The 7,086-nt window shown below is 48.7% G+C and overlaps 1 long non-coding RNA gene across 1 annotated transcript in view; it reads right to left on the bottom strand.

Annotated features, from left to right (window-relative positions):
• Positions 1-440: 440 nt before the first annotated feature.
• Positions 441-7,086, bottom strand: part of LOC133126310 (uncharacterized) — a 16,007-nt gene continuing 9,361 nt past the window's right edge. The window contains exon 3 of the long non-coding RNA XR_009708520.1: positions 441-573. This is a non-coding gene — a long non-coding RNA (uncharacterized LOC133126310). The remainder of the gene's footprint in view (positions 574-7,086) is intronic.

The following is a 7,086-nucleotide window of genomic DNA, read 5'->3' as shown; positions in this document are numbered from 1 at the left end:
GGGATGGAGGCGGGGTGGGGGAGAGATGTCTGTATATCCCTTTGTTTGGGGAGGTATGATGCAGAATGAATCATTGTCACCAGCTAAGATGATAAACTGGATTTTCCCTTCCGAAGAGAAGTGGCTTGCTTCCCCGCCCCCCAGCAGGAAAGCATGGCACGTTGGAGCCCCAATTCACTGTAAACGCCTCAGATTTGGGGCCATGGATATAATTAGAAACTGTTGTGGCTTTCCAAGAAGAAAAAAAAAGAAAAAACGGCTGTGTGTGTTTTTTTTCTTGATTATATCGAATAGTTTCCAAATACCCCGTGTAAGAAATGACCAACGGATCAGGAATGTCACACCTTCTCGGGGCTATTGGATGCCGTGCGACTGGTGGGCGCACGTGAACACATACTGTATATAACGTTGTCTCTCCGGAGCCTAAAAAAAGCCAGTTCCCTTTATTGAGCTGGAAGCACCGCGGGGCCTGTTCAACAGGCTGCAGCACTCCGTGCCTTGTTTTCCTCATTCCAGACAAATGGATCCCTCTGTTTCACTATCCAGAAAATGTGCAGGTTGTTAAGAGACTTCCTGGAGAGAGAGGGAGAGAGAGAGAGAGAGAGAGAGAGAGGGGGTGGGGGAAATCTGTGTTCTTCCTCATCATGAGAAACAAATGCTTGAAATTCCAGTTTGTGAGGCACTGGGGCAGGAACAGAAAAACCTGCATCCCAGCATGGCACTCCCCTTGTGGAGAAGGAGGTCACAGCCAACCACAGCTATAACTACAGTATCACAGCAGTGAACAAGGCATCTCTAACGCATAGCAGTCTGCGTCTGGAGGCTAAGCTACGTGACCGGGACCTGGAAGGTTGGTGCTTCAAGCCCTGGTGTAACCACGATAAGTTCTGCACAGCTGTTGGGCCCTTGAACTTGGCCCTTAACCCGGCATTGCTCCGGGGGTGACTGGCCCCTGCTTACTGTAGTCAACTGTGAGTCGCTTTGGATAGAAGCATAAGCTAAGTAACTGTAATGTAATGTAGCAATGCAGCCTTTACAGGAGCTAGCAGTGAATGGGGCATGTACAGGACTTCACTTTGGTTCTTATTCTTTACCATCACCATCAAGAGCAGAGCGGCGTTGGTGGGAACATAATTTGCCACGTCATCGTAGCTGGGACCCTTGGCCAGCAGGCTTCCCATGGTAGCGAGTCATGGTTTCCACTCAACGAGAAAAATAAACGAAAACGCGTACAGCAGGGGGGGCTCAGCCCTACGTGTTAAAGTCCTGTGAGATTAACTCATTGCTCGGAGAGACACGCTGCACAATGGAGATAAGACCGAGGGGAGTGTGTGTGTGTGTGTGTGAGAGAGAGAGAGAGAAAGAGAGCGTGAGTGTGCGAGGGAGAGAGTGTGAGAGAGAGCCCTCATATTTACATGACTGACCATTATTGGCCGGGCGCGAGAGGGGCTTTTTCGACAGAGACGCCTCTGTGTCACCTCGCTGAGTCAAACAAGCCGTGGCCCGGAGGCTGTCTGAAAGTAAACCTCGGCGTCTCACAGAGCGGCCAGTGTGTGCGCCGCGCGTCTGAGCACGCTCTCAGAAGGGACCTTTGATAGGCCCTGACCCCCCCCCCCCCTAACGCCACATATATGTACATCAACATATAACTCTGCCTTGACTTTCCTATACAAGGTGTCACATTTTGTGGGGCATAAAAGGCCATAAATCACCGGCCGGGGGGGGGAAGGCCCCGGTCAGGCCTGACAGCTGCTCGCCGAGGTGCGAAGAACGAGTCGCAGGTTGCAAACAAGCCCGACATGTAATCTGTAACTCCGAATATAAACACGTGTCAAATAATGCATTTGGGGTTATGGGTTATGGAAACACGCTCGTGTCCTTTTTTTTTCTTTTTCCTTTTTTTTTTCGGAGCCCTTCTGCATTTTTGCGCCCGTCTGGGTAAGACCGCTCGGCAGTCTCTGAGTGCGTTAGAGTGCGGCGTAATAATAATTTGTTATTTCACCGATGCTGTTATCCAAAGCGACTTACAGTTGATTAGACACGGCAGGGGACAATCCCCCCAGGAGCGATGCAGAGTTAACGGCCGTGTTCAAGGGGCGCTGATCTTATCGCAGCCGCGCCAGGGATTGAACCGTCAACCTTTCGGTGTCCCAATCGTGTACCGCAAGGCTACGGATTGCCACATGCTGAGCGTTCAGGCTTCCACGCGCTTCAAACAAACTGGTTCTGACGATGCAGTCCCATTCCCGTCGAACATTGTTTTTGGTTCATTATGTTTCCGAAGCTAAACTAGACTCGCTGAACTTCCGTGGGCTCGTTCCAATTGCTTATTTCATCGATCCTCGGGGCTGTCCAAGTGTCCGCATATCTGCATATCTCTTGTCCTCTAGTTGCGTCCTCTAGTCGGGTGAAGCTAAGAAGCGAGGGAAGCACATGAGGAAGAGATTTGAGGATGATTGGAACGAGGCCGCGGATGGATAGAATACAATAAGCAATGTGAATGAGCCCACAGAATGGCCCGCAATGTTTACTTGTGGTCGGCAAACGGCACGTGAGACATTGGAGACCACCCCAAACCTCGCCCGTCGCACACCTGGTCAATCACTGCAGCAGGCGGGCCTGGAGTTCGGCACGGCTGGTTTTAGGACCCCCCACTTTGCAACGCTCTTCAAATATTGCAAACAGGAGTATGTTTCAAGCATGTGGGAGCCTTTAGCATGCAATGTTTTAGGGTGCGCTGCAGTGTTGAGTTAATGGGCAGTGTGTTAGGGTGCAATGCGGTGTTGAGTTAATGGGCAGTGTGTTAGGATGTGCTGCAGTGTTCAGTTAATGGACAGTGTGTTAGGGTGTGCTGCAGTGTTCAGTTAATGGGCAGTGTGTTAGGGTGCGCTGCAGTGTTGAGTTAATGGGCAGTGCGTTAGGGTGCATTGCAGTGTTGAGTTAATGGGCAGTGCGTTAGGGTGCATTGCAGTGTTGAGTTAATGGGCAGTATGTTAGGGTGCACAGCAGTGTTGAGTTAATCGGCAGGGTGTTAGGGTGTGCTGCAGTGTTGAGTTAATGGGCAGTGTTTTAGGGTGCGCTGCAGTGTTGAGTTAATGGGCAGTGTGTTAGGGCGCACTGCAGTGTTGAGTTAATGGGCAGTGTGTTAGGGTGCAATGCGGTGTTGAGTTAATGGGCAGTGTGTTAGGATGTGCTGCAGTGTTCAGTTAATGGACAGTGTGTTAGGGTGTGCTGCAGTGTTCAGTTAATGGGCAGTGTGTTAGGGTGCATAGCAGTGTTGAGTTAATGGGCAGTGTGTTAGGGTGCAATGCAGTGTTGAGTTAATGGGCAGTGTGTTAGGGTGCATAGCAGTGTTGAGTTAATGGGCAGTGTGTTAGGGTGTGCTACAGTGTTGAGTTAATGGGCAGTGTGTTAGGGTGTGCTGCAGTGTTCAGTTAATGGGCAGTGCATTAGGGTGCATTGCAGTGTTGAGTTAATGGGCAGTATGTTAGGGTGCACAGCAGTGTTGAGTTAATGGGCAGTATGTCAGGGTGCACAGCAGTGTTGAGTTAATGGGCAGTGTGTTAGGGTGTGCTGCAGTGTTGAGTTAATGGGCAGTGCATTAGGGTGCATTGCAGTGTTGAGTTAATGGGCAGTGTGTTAGGGTGCATAGCAGTGTTGAGTTAATGGGCAGTGTGTTAGGGTGTGCTGCAGTGTTGAGTTAATGGGCAGTGTGTTAGGGTGTGCTACAGTGTTGAGTTAATGGGCAGTGTGTTAGGGTGTGCTGCAGTGTTCAGTTAATGGGCAGTGCATTAGGGTGCATTGCAGTGTTGAGTTAATGGGCAGTATGTTAGGGTGCACAGCAGTGTTGAGTTAATGGGCAGTATGTCAGGGTGCACAGCAGTGTTGAGTTAATGGGCAGTGTGTTAGGGTGTGCTGCAGTGTTGAGTTAATGGGCAGTGCATTAGGGTGCATTGCAGTGTTGAGTTAATGGGCAGTGTGTTAGGGTGCACAGCAGTGTTGAGTTAATGGGCAGTGTGTTAGGGTGTGCTGCAGTGTTGAGTTAATGGGCAGTATGTTAGGGTGCACAGCAGTGTTGAGTTAATGGGCAGTATGTTAGGGTGCACAGCAGTGTTGAGTTAATGGGCAGTGTGTTAGGGTGCACAGCAGTGTTGAGTTAATGGGCAGTGTGTTAGGGTGTGCTGCAGTGTTCACACTTGGGTCTTTTCTCTGATCTGCTGGCACATGTGGGGTTTTTGAAGTCTTTATTGCAGGCTGGGGTAAAGGTTTTAATGTGGTTATGGCCTCCTTTGAAGAAGGCAGGTACAGGCACGCGCTTTATGCTCACGCTGCTTTATTTCATGCTCCGATACTCCTTTACGCTGTTTTTTCCTTCTTTTTCCTCCTCCTCCTCTTCTCCTCCACTCCCGCTCACTCTCTCCCGCTTCTCTCGAAGCCAGAACGTTGGCCTTTTGTACGATTCGCGTCCCTATCGTGTAACATTCATTGAACATGTGGCACTGATTTTTTTTTTCTTTAACATGTGGTTCTGTCACAGAGAGTCGCATCGGGACCGAGATCTTTACACGTGACTTTCGATCGCCGTCAAGTCCAGCGCTTGACAATAAACAACATGCAACAAAAGAGTCTGCTATCCATCAGAATGCGGGTAGGGGGTGGGTTCTTCAGCTTTCAAGGTTGGTCAGCAAAACTGCACGGCAAGTTTACACATATGAAAATAACTGCCTTACACAAATACGCAGCTGCTTTACCTTTAGAATCTACCTGCGAACGTTTACCGCGTTTACCTTGTTGAAAACAGCTCAAGCTAGGTTTTGAAACAGTTGGTAACTGCTTTACCAGTTCAGACCAGCTCCCAGCTTTGACATGATTTGACCAGCTGAAGTTATGTTTTGAAACAGCTGGTCGCTAGTTTACCAGCGACAAATTCAGAAAGGAGACTCAGATTAAGGACCATTGGTCAGCCTGTGAATTGAAAGGAAATGTGTGAAAATGAACAAAAAAACATTATATGGACGTTAGGGGCGGCACGGATGGTGCAGTGGGTAGCACTGCCGCCTCACAGCAAGGAGGTCCTGGGTTCGAATCCCCGTCGGCCGGGGCCTCTCTGTGTGGAGTTTGCATGTTCTCCCCGTGTCTGCGTGGGTTTCCTCCGGGTACTCCGGTTTCCTCCCACAGTCCAAAGACATGCAGGTTAGGCTGATTGGAGAGTCTAAATTGCCCATAGGTATGAGTGTGTGAATGAATGGTGTGTGTGCCCTGCGATGGACTGGTGACCTGTCCAGGGTGTATTCCTGCCTTTCGCCCAATGTATGCTGGGATAGGCTCCAGCCCCCCTGCGACCCTGTTCAGGATAAGCGGGTTAAGATGATGGATGGATGGATGGATGGATGGACGTTAGGGATACAGCAACACAAATGCCTAAATTTGGAAGGGTGGAGGGTTGCCGGTTCGATTCCGCCCTGGATGTGTCCAAGTGTCTCTGAGCAAGACAACTAGGACCTAATAGCTCCTGACGAGCTGGTTGGTGCCTTGCCTGGCAGTGCGAGTGTGTGTGTGGATGGGTGAATGAGAAGGCGCTATATGAATGCAGGCATTTTTACCATTTAGCTTCACCTCGCCCAGGCACTGCCTAAAAAAGGACATCCTTTAAAACGCAGCATCTCAGCAGGGAGACTTGTGATAGAAGCCGTGGAGAGGCCAAGAGTCACGTACTGCAGTGGAATAAAGGCGCCCCACACAAGAATATCAAGAGATCTGCATAAAACTATGGAAGGGTGGCAGTAAGGAAGCCAGAAGTTTCTACAGTAAGTTTGCCAGAAAATACGACAGTGACCTAAGATATGTTAGAAGGTTTTGTGGACAGACAAGACTAAGATGGAGTTTTCTGGCCAAAGGTCTAAGTGCCACGCAGAAAACCTAACAATGTCTCAAGAAACACCATTCCAGTACTGGGTCAAATACATAATTGTTTTGGATTGAAAAACTTTTCTGTGCTCTACTGATCTTGCCTTGAGCAAATGAGTCAACCAAGAGTACCAGAAAGCAGGGCTTTCCCATTTCGAGTATTTCATAGGTTTCAATACACCAGACAAGCTCAGTAGAGCATAGAAAAGCATCTGAATCCAAACAAAATTACTTATTTGAACCATGTCTGCACCATTCTTACAGTGAAGTATTTTGGTGGCAGTGATATGCTGTGTGAGGTCTGCTACAAGAACGGGAGAAAGTTGACCTTTCAGCAGGACAATAATCCTAACAGCTACCAGCACTAGGTTGACCAGCTCATATCCAGCTACATAGTTGGCATATATATAGCGGCTTTATCCAAAGTGTGGTACAATTGATGCTTCTGCACTGACTGCCTGAGCCAATGTCGCACCCTGCATAAGTTAGCTTATGACCAGCTCAAATTTAAAACTGGTGAAGCTGGCATAGCTGGATTTTACACCAGCCAACTTGAACAACCTGCAAATCTGCCAAGATGCATCGGCAAAAATTACTCCCGATGCAGAGCTGGTAGGTACCTTCCCCAAAAGCTGATAAAGTTGATATCGCAGAAACACCTGGCTCAGGCTGGTACTAATGTGTGGAGTTTGATTACTTGCGCAAGTGGCTTATTTCAGGGTTTTCATTTTCTTTAAAACACGTGCTTACAAATGAGGAATTTTAAAGGTTTGAAAAGCATACGTGTCTATAAGAAAAATACTGACTGGAAAGAAAATATGAGGCAGTATGATCTGTAGGCCATAAAAATGTGCTAACTTTAACGGTGTGAACACACGTGTGAGGCACGGCGGCAGCGGGTCGGATGGAAACGTCACGGAGGCGCGCTGCCGTGAGTGCGTGTGAAGTGGATTGATTAAGAGTTCAATGCCCTGGGCCTCTGGCACAATCCTCCAAACGTTCTCCACCTTTCGCAAGAATGTTCCTTTTAGGGAATGTCTCCGGGGGAATCGCACAGACCCATGCAATTTGCACAACAACAAAAAAACAAAAAAAACAATAAAAAGATGCAGGCACTTAACAAGTCCCCAACGGGGTGACATCATCCGAAACGGTCCGTTCCCCTCTCTGGCTTGTGGA

Source organism: Conger conger, chromosome 4, assembly GCF_963514075.1.
Source record: "Conger conger chromosome 4, fConCon1.1, whole genome shotgun sequence".
NCBI lineage: Eukaryota > Metazoa > Chordata > Actinopteri > Anguilliformes > Congridae > Conger > Conger conger.
The sequence above is the reverse complement of the archived record's forward strand: the minus strand, read 5'-3'. Positions and strand labels throughout refer to the sequence as shown.